At 45.7% G+C, this 15963-nt stretch overlaps 1 long non-coding RNA gene across 2 annotated transcripts; it reads right to left on the bottom strand.

Annotated features, from left to right (window-relative positions):
* Positions 1–10759: 10759 nt before the first annotated feature.
* Positions 10760–14482, bottom strand: LOC130609703 (uncharacterized). 2 transcript variants are annotated; one of them, XR_008974852.1, is made up of 3 exons: positions 14274–14482; positions 13466–13587; positions 10760–10915 (listed from the first exon to the last, which is right to left on the bottom strand). It is a non-coding gene; the product is annotated as an uncharacterized LOC130609703 (long non-coding RNA). The 2 variants fall into 2 exon arrangements; XR_008974851.1 differs by lacking the exon at positions 10760–10915 and adding an exon at positions 12715–12818.
* Between the last annotated feature and the right edge of the window lie 1481 nt (positions 14483–15963).

Consider the following 15963-nt stretch of genomic DNA (forward strand, 5'->3'; position numbering starts at 1 on the left):
GTCCCTGCCCGTGGCAGGGGTTGGAGCTGGAGGAGCTTTAAGGACCCTTCAACCCAAAGAAGACTCGGTTTGGTCTCTGCCCCAAGGAGGTTCCATGGCACTGAGCTGCTTTTTTAACAGCATTTTAAATTGAGGGTTTTGTGTATTCCTTGTTTTCAGCCATGCTGTAGCCTTGGCTCTCTACCGGTGTTGCTTTGCAGCCTGACCCAGCCCAAGACGATGCCAGCCCCAGCCCGTGCCTGAGCCGCAGCTGTGGCTTTCTGAGCAGCTCGTCCTGCTCCGTCCCTTCCGTAACCAGTCACCAGAGGGGGACAAAGCCCCACGCACGGCAAGTGCCGGACTTAACCCTCCTTCCCACCGCAAAGCTCCTTCCAGGAGCCCGCCAACCTGAGTTCTGGGGTCTCAGGTCCCCACCTGCACCCTTGGGTGCTCCAAGCACCAGCAGTGGGCGTGAGGCTGGTCGCAGGCTGGCCGTGCCGCAGGGACCAGCTTCGTCTTCCTTTGCTATTGCATGGCACCACTATCCCTTTGGAACAGGAAAACATGTGTGTTCACAGCAGCCCTTAAAACAACTGATTTGCTGGGGTAAAGTAGATTGAGCTCATCTTGCAAACTCAGTTTCAGAACTGCTGGTTTTCTCTCTTTCATTGCAACAAAAAGGCTGTTTAAAAACCACTGTTCATGTGTATAAAGACATCTGCTCCCCCAGCTTTGATCTGATTCCCTGAAAGCTGGAATACAGCTGATGCCCAAGTATTTAAGTTAGAATCACCCATCCAGGAGAAAAATTTGGAACCTACAGCATTGAAAATGAGAGGAGAAGCAGATTCGATGTGTGCTTGGCTTTTTCAATATCTGACTCTGCCTGACTGGAACCTGTAGGGAAAACAAACACAATTATTTGTGTGAGATTGAATTTCATTTCCCACAGAAAATATGAAACCTGTCACCTACGTGTTGCTGTAATCCAGTTGAGGGCAGGAGGATGCTCCAGCATTGGTGCTGGTGAGCACTGACAGTAGCAGCCAGCCCTGAGTCGGGGTGTGCGCGCAGGTACCTGTGTCCTGCCCCACTGCCTTGTGTGGCCCCTACAATGTGTGTCACCTGTGTGGCAGGACTCGGCTGCCTCCCAACAAGCAGGGACATGGCAAAGCAGGTGCCTCAAAGGGAGAAGCTGGGGCTGTCCCTGAAGGTGTGCACCACAGGCTGCAAGCCTGGAGTCGGTGCTGGGCCAGCCAAGGCTGATGGAAGGAAATCTGAGAGACCTGAAGATGCACAAATAATACATGGCTGGAGTCCTCTTCCTCGGTGCTGGCCAGCTTGCTGTGGAATGGTTTTTCCTCTGGCTCCTCAGTCAGCCCCTCGTTCGGATCCAGCTGTCCTTGGAGATTCAATCTTGGTGCCTCAAGCTGGGAGCTTGTATCAGTGTTTGAAGTGAGGTGCCTGAGAGCCCCAGCATCATCTGCCCACACTGAACCTCCTCATCTGCCACCGAGCATGGTGGGGGACGGTCCCACCTCTGTGGGTGCAGCCTCTGTGCTCGGTCCCAGCTGAACCTGCACAGCAGTTGGCCATTGATCTAGGGAATCTGGGAATTTCCTCTCATGCAGATGGGAGACCGGAAGCTAATGAGGGCTTGTTCTGGTGGAGCTGAAGAGGGCATTTAAATATTGCCGAGCCACAAAGCCATGCCCATGGCACTGTTTGCTCCCTGCATGGTGGTCCCGGTGTCAGGGATGGAGTGTATGGGATGGGGCACGCAGTTCCCCGCAGCCCATCCTGAGCAGCTGCATCCCACAGACCTGGAGCAGGTCCCCAAGGGTCACAGCCAGAGGGTATCCTTTGCTGCAGAGGAGAGAAGAATTTAAGATGGAGGAGTTGAATAGAAGACCAACTGTGCTGATATGCAAGATTCTTCCTCCTCCTTAAACCATTCAATTGTAATTACTGTGCAAACAGAAGGCCTGGGTAATTATAATGTGGTTTTGTGGGTGTAAATTTAACATGCCGTTCCCAGGCAAGGGAAGACTTTTTCTGTTGAGTCTTCCTCCTTAACTCACTGCTTTCAGTTTCTCTGTGGGTTCAGGATGGGTAGTCAATAGTCAGTCACCTGAGTGTGAAATAGCTCTGGACAGCAGTGGCAGAGACTGGCACTGCTCTGAGGCAAACTGAGTTTGCAGGAGGGGCTGGGGAGAGGCAGCAAATGCTTTTGCAGATGCAGGCTGTGACCCAGCGCAGGGGAAGGGATGCCAAGTGCAGTCAATAGGCCTTACAAGGCATCTGAGAGCCTTCTTGTCCCCACCTAACCCATGGTGGTTAATGAGATCCAAGGGGACACTCAAGCTAACAAATCCATAGTTTAGTGCCGGGGCTTAGACAAGGCTCCTGAGGGAGGGCAGCAATGGTTTCATTTCTCCAGAGCTCATCGAGCTGAAGCACCAGTCTCTCTACCTCAAGTTAGCACAGAACAATGGTGCAAATGAATCTTAGTGACCCTCCTTTGCATTTTCATATCAGGCTGCCCAGCTCTTGCAAATAAACCAAGCCCAGTGCTGAGCAGCTGTTTTTCTGCTGGTTGGATAAAGATGCTGTCTGCAGCAGTTTCATCTGTTCAGTTTATCCTTTATTTCCCACACGTACACTCCACAGCATAACGTGTCCTGCTGAGAGTTAAACCTGTCAGTGCTTTTTGATTTACTTCCACTGCAATAGCTGATACTTAGCTCCAAGTCCTGCAACATCCAAAATCTGCTGGGCTTGCCCTTCCTGTGCACGACCCCTTTGAGGTCTGTGTGGAAAGCTGGAGGTGTGTTTTTGTGCCCACAAAGACCCCGATGTTCTCTGGAGTGTCAAAGGGGCCTCGACTTGTTCTTGGCATGTGTGTAAGCACAATGCCTCCTGCATTTGGAAGGACTCAGTGTGGAAACCATTAGGTTGAGTAGGGTTTGGGGCAGTAAGTGTGGAAGGGGTTATGCTTTTCTTTCTCTTGTTTTCCTTCTTGAAGTCCACTGGATCCATTTCGTCTTTAAACTGTGGAGGAGATGAGTGGAAAATGAAGATGTAGAAGAGAGTGCCCCAGGCATTCGTATTTCCAACAGGGGAAGCATCTTTATTGTGCTAAAACTCTCCACAGTATCCCCATGGGTCCTGGGGATGCTCTGTGTACCCTGCCACTACAATACTACTTGAGCTGGTGGTGCTTTGACTGCAGGGGAAGGGTGTTTCTAAAACGTGGTGATTTCATGCCTAAACCTTGCCTTGTGGCTATGAGGCCCAAGGTCGTTTTTGACTTTGGGTAGGTACTTTGAGTCAGGCAAGGTTACTTTTCTCAGTGTAGAAGTGCATCATGCTCACAGCTGAGAGAAGCACAGGGATCCTTCCTTACAGAAAACATGGATCTGGAGAGGAACATCCTCAGGATCTGTACTCTGTCCACTTCTAGTCATTCCCCATGATGTGTGGAAAGGGAACACATCCTGTGTCCATCCTGTTATCCCTCTGAGTGACACTGCTGTGGATTTACCATCTCAGTGATGGAGAAGGTAAGCACTTGCAGGGCTCTTTGCGTGTCCATGTGGAAATGATGTGACCTGCTCTTTAGTGGCCTCATCTGTGAGAGCTACTTGTGTGTGTGGAAACACCCAAATTATTTACTTAATAATGGGAAAACTGCTCTCAACAAGTGGTTATGAAGAGAAGAATGAGGAGGAAGATGACAATACCTGGTTTGCTAACAGATTATAGGTTATTTTCTTTTCTGAGGAAAGCATGTGAGATTTCCAATCAGGAGGAGCTGGGGTCTGGACATTTTGCTCATGTCAGTCAACATTATTGAGCTGAACAGAATTAATGATTTCCTGCAATTGTAAAAATAATTCCTCTAACTGAGCATTTTTAATTTGAACTTTAAAAATATCTTTTGGACCTTCTTCTCAAAATCAAGAGAACATTTGGAAGAGAATCTTCTCATCAGCTCCCATTTACTAGACGTGTACTTCTCAAAGGGATAATTACATCCAACTTTCCTAACGAGCTCCAGTGATTGGACATGGCCAAGAAAAATGCCTGGCTTAAGCCCTGCTTGCTTCGGTTTCTTCCATCTGTGGAATAAGTGAAGAATCAATTTTATAGGTGACAGGAGGAGATGGTGAAGAGAACGTGACACAGATCTAAAGAAAGCTCTTGGTCTTGTGCAACAGGCTTACATCAATTAGTGTGACCTGTCCTGGGTTTTGATCTGCCCTGATACATTTGGAAATTTACTTGTAATGCTTAGATGCCATTATTTCCATCATTTTGGAATTTCCTTCTGGCTTGTTCTGGGTTTGAACTTCCCCAGGATCTAAAGTTTGTCACGAGTTTGGGCTGGGAGAATTGCTCGGGGGGGGAAGCAGAAGGGCTTTGTGTTGTGTCTGTGTCTTTTGAATGTTAAGTTCAGAGCTCTGTTGCTCAGTGCCTTGGAAAATAACCAGTGACAAAAGAGATTGGGAGTTTGGATAAGTGCTAAATTGAATGTTTGTCCTGAGCCAACAATGTACTTGAGCTATTGAGGAGATCCAAAGAGTTGCACTCATTTTTAAAATAGCTTTTCTGTTTTCTCCATCTTCTACAGTTCTCTGTGCTGATGCCGTACTCGGGCACTAAACCAAGCAACAGTCCCAAACACCCACAGTCAATTTGCCTCCTTTGCTATGGCAAAATACTGCAAGCATCAAGTGTGGCTCAAAGCCTCTGGAGAGACTTCTATAACTTGTCAGGAAAGGGATAACTCCATAGAGCTGCTTATGTCAGAGATGGACCCGAGCTGAAATGTTCATATTGCCTCAGCCTCTAACAGCACAGAAGTGCAGCTTTAAGCGCGTGCTTCCATTCACCAGGTTGGGCAAGCCCCCTTCAAGTCAGTTTAATTAACCACGTAGCAGTGCACCCCTGAGCCCCTGGGAACCCCTGAATTACATGCTGCAGTCCCAGGTCTGTATCTCTGAGCCTTCTTGCTTTGGTGAATTGCAGTTTATTCCTCTTGGACCAAGGCCTCATGCCTTCCTCCTTGGAGACGATTCCCATAATTCCTATTTAATTAGATTAGCTCTAACTAGATCTACCTGTATCAGACAGAATAAATTCTTCTAACCTCCCCAGATCCCATTGAAAATGCCTGTGGTCCCTCCATATGGCAGCTTGTGCTCAGCAGAGACCACCGTGACAGAAAATAGCCTTTTTAGAATGAAGAGTTCTATAGCATTAACAGCAGGACTAGTGAAGCTTCAGACAAGAAGATGTATTAAATGATAAGGGGGCTCTGGTTTTGCTTGTATTATCTGAATCCAGTTTAGGGAGTCCAGAAACCAGGAGGTACTGAAATGGCTGGTTCTTCATTGCCTCTTAGTGTTTATTTATTTAGAAGGCACCACAAAAATCACTGCATTTTCTGACAAACCTGCCAAAGGAATTTGCTCAGTAGGCACAAATAATGAGCAGCGTGGGGACATGGCTGACAGATGATAGGCCTACATGTTTGTAAGCAACTCAGAATCCATTACTGTGTGATCAAAATTAGGTAAGAGCCTAAGGAAACACTGAAGCAGGGTCTGAAGGCTAAGATACCAATTGTGACATGCTACCTACTAATCAGCTACAAGAAAACACACCTTGCTCAGGCTGTATTCCTCGTTAGCACAGAGTGTGAAAATGAAATAATTAGCATATTTGTGGCAAATAAAATATTATGCTTTCAAGCAAGAGACTGTCCTTATTTCATGCCCTGCTTTGTAGTTAGAGTAGCTGCAGAGGCGCATCCTATCCGTGCTCAGTAGAGCCAGCTTCATGAATTATAGGTTGAGAATAATTCATCAGACAAATTCATGTCCATGAATAATCTGCATTCAGATCATGACCTTTACCAAGCTGCTCTTCCCAGACCTCAGAGCTTTCAGCTGATGCTGGGCAGAGGCAAGAGAAGCCCAGTGTAACTTTTCTCCCATCTCCTCCCCTCCAGCAGGATTCCTCATTCTGGGAGCAGGGCAGGGAAGCCTCAGCCCAGGGATGTTTCAGATGTGTCTGAGACTTCGCGGTCAGATGAGAGGGAAGTGCTCCCAGAGCCTGTCCCCAGCTCAGGGCACTGCTGGTGGCTCTGGTCCCTGCTCCTGGGCTGCAGAGGTGTATCCATGCAGGCAGCAGACAGTGCTGGAGTTGCATTAACTTTTGTCTCACTGTTGCTGGACTCTGGGAAATGAGGCAGGGCAGCCAGTCCTGGTGAGGCAAGCCCACATATATTTATCCACTGCAACAGCTGGCTGCTTATGCCAGCACTAACCTGATGGGGAAAACATCAGTGAAGCAGCTCTCTGCTGATAGCAGCTCTCACTGTGTGATCTGGAATCATTTTGCACACCTTAGTGCATTAGAGAGAAGAGGATAAAATAAAATAGCATCAGGAGCATGGGCAGAAGCTTAGAGAAGCACAGATTAGAGCTACAAGGGGTTGTAAGCCTCAACTGCTTACTTTTCCCTCAACCAGTTTTACTCATCAGGCCAAAAATTAATAGGAAATGAAAGAGCCAGAAAGCAACAGGACCATAAAGTGTCAGGAGCAAAAATGGACTCAGAGATTATCATTTAGCAAATATTGTGTCTTAATATTAGATGAGTTTGGTGTTGGTGATTCCAAAAGTGAACTTCAGCATTTTCAGTATGAAATATTTACATTCTCCCTCATTTGCTTTCAGTGGTTTCACAGAGCTTTGTACTCCTCTCACACAGAACTCTCACGAATTCTGCAATGTTCTTTGTTGGTTCGTGTGGTTTAGCTGGTACGTAGAATTCCTGCAGAATTCTGTGTGCTGCTGTGCAGTGGGGCTCCCCTGCAGTTCCGCAGGTCCTCTGGCTCGTCTGGGTGAGGGAAAAATTGAGAGGTTACAAGTGCTGGTGTTGCTGTGCAGGGAGCAGTCGGTTTAGCTCAGGAGACCTCAGGTCACCTGCAAAATAAGCAGGAAAACCATCTTGGGGTTGGATGTGACGCAGTCTAGATCTGACTTTGCTTTTACTCCTCTGATGAAAGCAGGGCCTCAGTTTCCCTGTCTGTAAAATGAGGGACTGGCAATGATGTATCACTGTAAGAGTGGATGAGAAGCTTAAATCAAAACATGCTGTGTAGAAAACGTGTGAAGGAATATTGAAAGGGTTTCAGCATTCAGCAGTGTACAGTGAGCTTTATTTGCTGCCTCATCTTGTTTGCTCTTTCATCAGGCCACTGAGCAAAAGCTCATGAAGGGGAAGACTTCGTATCTTTTTACAGGGTATTACTGAGCCAATGAACCCGCAGAAGGTTTGTGGTGCAGAATGTGGCAGCACTGGGTTCTCCCTCTTGGGGCTTTTTATGAGGGCTGCAAAAGCAAAGCCATGGCTGGATGGGGCTTTCCTTGTTTCATGAATTATTTTATGTATTTTAGGCTGCAAAAGAGCATAATTAATTCTCCCATTTCACCATCTGCTTCAGACTCCATCTCAAAGGGTTCCCAATGGGCACAGCACACAAAACCCTTTAAAATGATCCTCTCCGTATTTCCCATGCTCAGCAGTGTGCTGATGAGACCAGTAGATGTAGGTGATGGGCCTGCAGGATCTAGAGGGGCATTAGGGTTATGCTGAGCTGATCTGTTTATTCCCAGCTAGCAATTTCATCACAGTGTTCTTTGTCTCAGAAATATTTGTGCATTTACGCTTTTACAGACAGATTAAGGCCAGAAACATTCAGCCATGAAACTTCCACCTTCGGCTCAGGAGCACAAGTTGCTCCACTGCTTTCCATCTTATTGCCCTCATGCGTTGGGCTGGAGACACTGAGGAGCTCTGGTGAGCTCTCCGTAACTGATGTGAGGGTAAGTGCACATCTCCTACTGGCATTCAAAGGGTTACTTGCAAAGAGTTTACACGTCTTGACTGTCAAGTCTCTGCCTCCATGCATTTCCCACTCTTCCTGTCTCTTGGGTGCAAGGTTTTCTGCTTTCAGTCTTTGCCTGCCAGGCTCGAACTCCACTGAAGCCCTATCAAACATCATTGCTGCGTTGCCTCAGTGCAGCGCACGTATGCCGCCTTCCCTGCGAGGAGAAGGAGGATTAAAAAGCTAAAATATTTAACCTGTCTCTCAAACAGTATTATTCATGGCAGGTAAGTGGCTGAGCAGCATTTTGCAAGGTTTCCCGTGAATAATACATAGGATGGTCAGTCTTGGCACGGGAGCATTACTCCAACTGTAGAATAATTCACATGCCTGAAGGAAAAAGGTGCACATCTTAATTCTTTTCATTTTCTGTAAGTGATAGAATCAAAGAACCAACTACTGGTTGAGTCTAAAGGTTGGAAAAGCCCTTTAAGATCATCAAGTCCAACCCTCACCCAGCACTGCCAAGGCCACCACTAACCCATGTCACTGACAGCCTCATCTACACGGTGTGTGAACACTTCCAGGGACGATGACTCCACACTTCCCTAGGAAGCCTGTTCAATACCCAGTGACCCTTTTGGAGCAAAGGAGATTGTTTGATGGTCAAGCTTTAGCAGTTGCAGCTCTGCCTATTGGGACCATGCATGTGGGGGTCTGCTGCCTGGGGCAGGGCAGAGGTGCACAGACCGCATGGGCTGTGAGTCACTGGCTGTGCCAGCACATCAGTGTGTGACTGTGCACAGAAATGAGTGCAGATGGATTTACTGCTGTGGGTGAAGCTGGATCATAACACAGCTCTGGGGCTGCACCTAACTCATATCCTGGCACCGTGCGACCGGGGAGGGAAATGAATGTGCAGCTGCCCTCATCTCCTCCCTGTAGGCTTGGTTTGCAGTTCAGAAGACAGATGGACAGCCATGCACACAAATACACTCAGATTTCTCCCCACAGAATGATGTCATTCTAGGGATTTTTATATTCAGGGTAAAATATTGTAACAGCACCATTTCCTTCAAGCAAGAAAATATTTGAGCAGATCTTCTTATAAAAAGCCTCCGAGTCTATTACTTTGCTGGGAATTAGGTACTTTCTTGTTTCTTTGAAAAAAAGCTGCTTTTCTCACCATAAAAATATCATATTTTGGCTGAAATACAATTTTTCCTGCGTTTTGTAGAGAGATGCATAAAGGACTCAATATTCTCAGTTTTGATTATGTCTAGTCTTAGGTTTCTATTTTGACCTACTGACATCATATAAATTAAAACAAGCAAACAAACAAAAACCCTCCAGCTTTTTATTTGTATAAGCTTTTATTTTTACTTACTCTTTCCTCAGTGGATTTTTACTCACCCTGGTAATCCACGTGGTAACAGAAGTGATTATAAGTGTGCTTGAAAACTACATCATCCTGCACTTCACAAATACACACATATCTCTCATGGTTAGAAAACAGCATTTTGATTACTGATTTGTTAATACCAACACAAATGAGTCCCAAAAATCTTGCTGCACAATCTGTGAGTCGAAGAGAATCTGTCCATTGACTTATTGCACTTTGGATCAAACATTTGATATACAGAAACATAAGAGATGGTGAGATGCAGCTCATCTGAAGGGATCCCATGTGCAACAGCCATCTATGAGAGGCAGCAGAAGGCTGGCGTGGTAAATAGAGAGGGTGGATTGTGTGGCTTTAACATGTGGCCACAAGGGCATTGGAGTGAGGCCTTTAATTTCACATTAGGATTCTTCTCGTATTTGCTAGATAGAACAATATTAACCTTTTGAATTTATTTAGAAACTCATTAGTGCTTTTTCTATAGTCCATTCTTTTCCTGATTAGCTTTCCTCATTACAATTCAGATTTCTTTCTGCTACATTTACCACATTGTCCTGCTTTCTCTCATCTCTATTGTTGCTCAGCTTAATTTATTAAAGCAATGAAAAAGGAAGGGGGGGATCGGTTGACATAGCTGCCTTCCCACTCTTTGGTGCTTGGGAGGAAAAGGGAAGAAGGGAGACACCCGTGAGCTTGCCTTCTCTCCCTGGGCTGGAGGATGGTGGCAGCAGCTTCTATGCAAGTGCATGAGGCAAGCATGGTTCATGGTGGCAGCATAAAAGACCTTCTGAATATGCTTTAATCTGTGCCCAAAGCTGCCAGCAAGGCACTGAAGTGCTGGGTGAAGGCAGCTGCCTTCACACACGCCACCAGTGACTCTCGCTTCTTATGTGGCTTTAGCCTGTGGGGCTTGACTTTCCGGCTTTTCCATGTGAGCTGTTGCTCAAGGGTTTTAAAATGGAGCTCACTCTCAAATTCCAGGGTCCTCATCAGGTCCTGGAAACTTTCACAGCCCCCATCCCCCCGCCTCCTCTGGCATCCTATTTCCAGGGTTATTCTAAAAACGATGGGTATGCTTTTAGTAGTGTTTCTTAATAGCTTATGGGAGGTGCTTTAGCCCCCTCGTGTGTGTACTTAGTATCAATATGGAAGCCTAGGAGTTGCCATAATTGCTCTGGACTCCACATCTCCAGTGCGATACGAATTGACATTTCGGTCAGCTGAGCAGTGCATCTATATCCCGTGTGCCTGGGATTAAAGATGCATATGTTTTTGACAAGAGATGATTAAATTCAGCCAGATGATTGCAACCGTCCCCACCGGTGTGGTTCTGTGGGTATTGGTGGAGTTGAACATCTCACCAATGGGAATGAATGTGTTTCCGCAGGAGGAGTTGTAAAAGAGGGAAGTGCCAAAGTATTTTATTTGAGGCACAGGGGAATTAACTCCCTCAGCAAAGGTTAGAGAGAGAGGGTTTGGCAGAGCCTCAAAGATAATATGAATTCCTGCGTTTCTACTCCAATGCCTTAATCATAAAATCATGTTTTCTCTGATTTCTGTTCTGTCTGTGGTAATTACAGTTTTGGCTGGTTTCTGTCCTTTATAAAAACCTGTCTTTCACACATCTTGTGCAACTAAAAAAAGAAGACAAAACAATCATAATTTTCCAAGTGTATAATTCTGGACTCCAGCAGAGGCTTAAAACAAGTGAGGTAATTATTCCACTTGGTTCAGCACCATTTGGAGCATTAGGCTGTTTTGCGAATTGTAGTTTTAAAATAAGACACATGAACTGGAAAAAGTTCAATGAGCAACATGTTAAATAAAATAAATGCTTGCAAATATCAGCTGAAAGAGAAAAGGAGCTGGCAGTGAGCCTTTGGCATGAAGGTGATTGCAGGAAGACGGGAAAGATCAATGATGTGGAGGGAAGGTTAAAGAAACAAAAAGCCAAAAGAAAGATTAGATGCTCTCCTGTAGGTGATGGGAGGACACCAGGACATGCTTTCGGGCTGAATTAATCCTGGTGCAAGATAAAACATCCCCCAGACCTTCCCCAGGGCTCCATTTGGACTGCGGGCAATCGCAGGAGGTCAGGCAGGGGAAGCTGCCAAGAGGAGGTGGAGCTGGCTGGTTAAAGCCCAGACCAGACGTGCATTTATTAGCGCTGGTTAATGAACTTGTTCCTGGCAATCAACCACCAGGGCAGGAGGTGGCCTTGATTTGCAAGTTGTGACTGCCAAGAAAGTCACCCATAATTGCCTGTGATCTTGTGGCTTTCTGATTTTCACCTTGGTCTTCTCTTCCCCTGGAAATAGGGTTTGAGTGGCTTTGGGTTTTCTCCTTCCCTTCTCTCTCCAGGTTCTTTGCTTCACATTAACACCATTTTCATGTTTATCGCTACTGCTGTGATTAAACCTCTGCTGTGGTCTGATTTTGGGTGCAGTACCCATGGTGACTGTAAAACAGCAGCCATTCACACAGGTAAGGACAGCAGTTACTTAGAGTTGCAGAGGGGATTCAGGACCATTACTTGTGGCTAAGGAGAGCACAGTGCACTTGTATGTGGGCTGCAGGACACCCTTATAAGACTGATTTATAGTTTTAAACAGCTTCTAGGTGTTAACAGCCCCATGGGATTGTTTCCCCCCTCCTTTCCCCAGGCAATTCTGCGCTTTGGTTGCATTTCTAATTTTCTGCAGTATCTGAACGTGCTCTGTTGCACTGTAAGCATCACTGAGACGCTTCTCAGTCATCTGGGGATGGCACAGGGGCTGCCAAACAAGACCAGTATTGCTGGAGAATGATGTGTTGCCCGCATAATCCTCCTGCCTTTGGTGGTGTGTGAAACTGCAGGTTGGACAGAGCAGAAGTAATGTAGGCTTGGAGGCCCTGTGTAAAGGAAACAACCAAAGGCTGAAATGATCTTCTGTTTAATTAGAGGTGTGAGTGCATGTAAGAGAAAGTTACTGACTGCACGCTGCATGTGCAAATGCAGAGCCAGAAGCTGGAGATCAGGGGAAAAGAAAGTCTGGGTTTATTCCTGTGTTCCTGGAGGCAGGAAAGCAATGGAAGCTGCCATGCTGCAAGTTTCCAGTTGGCCAACCTTGGACTGTTCCTTTTAAATGCAGCAAATCAGGAAGGAGAAGTAAATGCAAAAGTTTTGTTTTTTTTTTTTTTTACTGTTTCCTATACACAGAAGTGAAAGATAAGGCTGAGAAAGCTCAAATGGCTAAAGTGGAGCCTTATAAGCAGCAGTTTTACTGCTGGTATGAAAGAATTGATATGAGTAATATCTCAGATTAAGGTCCAGCCTGTCGGGATTAATGCTGGGGGGGTGCAGGGTGGGGTGGGGGAAAGGTGCTTTCAGGTAGAGATATTGCTGGATCCATGGTGAAGTTCTTGGGTTTGAGGCATTTGGGGGGGAGACGTGTTTTGATGGGGGAGCATCCACTGTCTAGAGACAGGTGTCAAATGTGTGCAACAGGAACAGTTGCAGATACAGGGAGAGACTGCAGAGAGTGGCTTGTTCCTGAGCTGGAGAGGAATAAAAGCAAGAGAATGACATTAGCATTTAATTCCTGGCAGTTGCTACAGTGCATAATAACATCAGTTTAAAAGCTTCTCATTTCCCTCACTTTGTGCATTATTAAGGCTTGAACCTCTGTTTAATGGCTGGAATATCACTTTCTGCTTCCCTCATCCTAGGCCTGCAATTGATCTACATAACCTACTAGATCTCCACTTGCTTTTCTGTAGCATGTGAGGGTTCTCACTGTGTCCTGAGAGACACAACATTATAACTCAAGCCCTCTCTTACAGTATATGTGTTACTGTGGTCCTTTGCTTCCTTGTGGGACAAGTAGAGTAACAAGAGAGGGGAAAATACTGGCTTTGCTGCACCTCAGATGCTTGTGCCACGTTGCCAGGGATGTTTCCATCATGCTGGGCAGGTTTCTGCTCAAACCCCTCTCAGTTGTCTCTCCTTTGCATGGCAAGTTCTGAGTCCAGCACTAAGGCCACATTGCTGCATGGGCTGTCTTAGGAGCACTGTGCAGCACTGTGGCAGTCCAGCCAAGCAGACAGCTTTATGGAGACACTCCTTGGGGTTTCTGAGACACTTGCTGGGGAGAAAAGGTCTGCCTCCAACTACGGTTTGGAAAGTCTTTCCCTCTGGTTAGTACCTTTGGCGCTCACAGGTTGTGTTAGGACAGTGTCCAGTTCTAACAGAGTCCAGTTCATCCAGCTGTGTGTGTAACCACCTTAAGGAGTTCTGCTCCTGCTGAGCTTACTGTCTGTGACTTTCCTGATAAAAAAGAAAGGAGATATCTTGCATTTTTAAAAAGGTTTGCATCCAACTGTTTTATGAAACAGTTTTCATAAAGATTGAGCTTGAGGAAATGTGTCCATCAACACATTTTCGTTAAATCTATAGGCTAGTGACATCTCACATAGCCTGGACATTTCTACCCTTGATGCATTGTTCAGTGCCAACTTCCCTGTTTTCCTTTCTGTGGTTATGCTGTAGACCTTTTCCAGGATCCAGCTTCCAAAGAGAAAGTGCATCTTATTCAAACTGTTCTAAACCTATTTATCCGGGCAAATATCTGCACATGTAAACCAGCAGAAAAGTGCTATGATGTCTGTCAGGGCAGGAGAGCACACAGACCCTGTGAAATGGTCTCTCCTTGGTGTGGTTTATGTGGAGGTAGAAACTACATACACACAACACAGTGAGTGAGGGCTCTGTACCTGTTTGAACTCCCTTTTCTCAGCACTAAATTCAGTTTGCACAGGCTTCACCACATAGGGGCTTTGAGGTTAGGTAGCTGCAGGAAGATCTCTCTCCTCTATGTCACTAGCTCAGTCTTTAAAAGCCAAGAGCTGTCATGAGCTGGTGGCTGTGTAACAGACTCGTCAAAAGCAGCTGGTATCACAATTGCATTGCTCAAGTTCCCACATTTTATCCAGAGCACGTTGTCTCAGACTTACCTTGAAGAGGATTTCTCATGCAGCTGCTGATCCGTCTTGCTCCTTAACACAACTGAAAAGCCCTTAGAGCAGATGTTGTCACTGTGCTTGAGCCCTTCTTGCATGAGAAACATCTGGGAAGAAGAAGCAAGGACTGGTCAGAAATCCCACTTTAAACTCTGTTCAGTTCAGTGGGTCTTGATAATTTCACACTCTCATCATAAAAGAGACTTCAAAAGAGGCTCCTCCTGTCCCCAGAGGAAAACTGCACTTTTGTTCCTGGAGACTTGTTCTCTGCACTGTTGACACAGGCTGCTAGAGCCCATGTGGGCCAATGGGAGGTATATATTGTGATATAAGTGTTCAGGAATTTGGCAAGACTTCCTTGCTGCCAGAGCTACACATGTGAAAGACTGGGGCTTGTTTTCCTTTTTTTGACTTTAAACTTTTGGCTGCCTGAATTAAACATATTTCTTGTTGATTCTGTAATGAAGACAAAGGCTTGAATATTCCTGTGTTGCTTTTTATTTGCATTTTTACTACAGTTAGTCTCATTTCCCTGTTGCTGAAGGCCATTAATGAGGAGTTGGATGACTTGTCTAGGTTTTCACTTTTTATGATTTTCCAAAGCTCTATACATAATAAATAAGGCATCCTGTTTTGCTTCTGCTATTAACAATGTACCTGGAGCAGAAGAATTGATGGAATACATCAGGTTTAACGCCTTGACAACAACAAAGAAAGACAACAAAATAAAGAAACGCACTTGTGGTGATGCTTTTCCAAACTGTCATCATCATTCTTTCACAGATCCAGCCATGAAATGGGGACAAATAAAAGATTTTGCCATGATGTCACCCTCCAGTCCATCCCAACCTGAGCTTGAAACAAACTGTTGATATGACCCGTCCATCTCTGCAGCACACATGGCTTCAACTTTCAGTTCATCCCACCTACAGATGACAACTCTCCTTCTTCCCTTAAGGTGAGATGCTGTCCAGCGACAAACCAGCAGACACATTGTCTGCCATAGATACCTTGACTTGCAAGTTATAGCGACTCCATGGCAAGACCCTGTAAGTTTTTGCTTTATGAAGATCTCTCAGTCTCATTGCTCTACTCTCCTTCCCTGAATAAGGAGGACTGAAGCAAAGGAAGGTTGAAGATCTTGCCTCAGAAAAAACCTTTGGAGTTGCTGCCCGGCACTGAGCCATGAAAGTTAGCCAAATCCACATTAAGCTGCATTTCATTGAGAAACCATTTGAGTTCAGTCTGACCTTTTCTCTTCAATAAGAATTTGAAAGTCTTCTCTTGCACAGCAAGCTGTGTTGGCAGAGCATCATGAAAGCAAAGCTGGATACTGGGTTCCTTCTGTACCAGGAAAGTGTTCCTAGGTCAGAAAACACTTCTGTTAAACTAAAACCTATTTTATTTAAAATAAGGTTAAAATAGTTTCCTTCCTTGTGGTTCTTTGCCCCATGAACTTCCCCCTTTTTTGTACAGAAAACCATGGGTCATTTGTTGTGCAGTTCCTGCTCTCATGTACTTTTGCTCCCTGCTGACATGCTCAAACTTAAATTCCTTCTGCAGTTCAGACTTAGTGAGCTTTTCCAGTCCTGCTTTGCAAAGTCGTGCTACAGAGGCACTCTGCTCACCCCCTCCAGGGTCTGAAGCTCCTTGAAATTGTAGAATCTTACCCTGGTTTGTGCTG

This window comes from Pezoporus wallicus, unplaced genomic scaffold (assembly GCF_028554395.1).
Source record: "Pezoporus wallicus isolate ANWC-B61680 ecotype Strahan unplaced genomic scaffold, APGP_CSIRO_Pwel_v1 contig_8088, whole genome shotgun sequence".
In the NCBI taxonomy this organism is placed as follows: Eukaryota; Metazoa; Chordata; class Aves; order Psittaciformes; family Psittacidae; genus Pezoporus; species Pezoporus wallicus.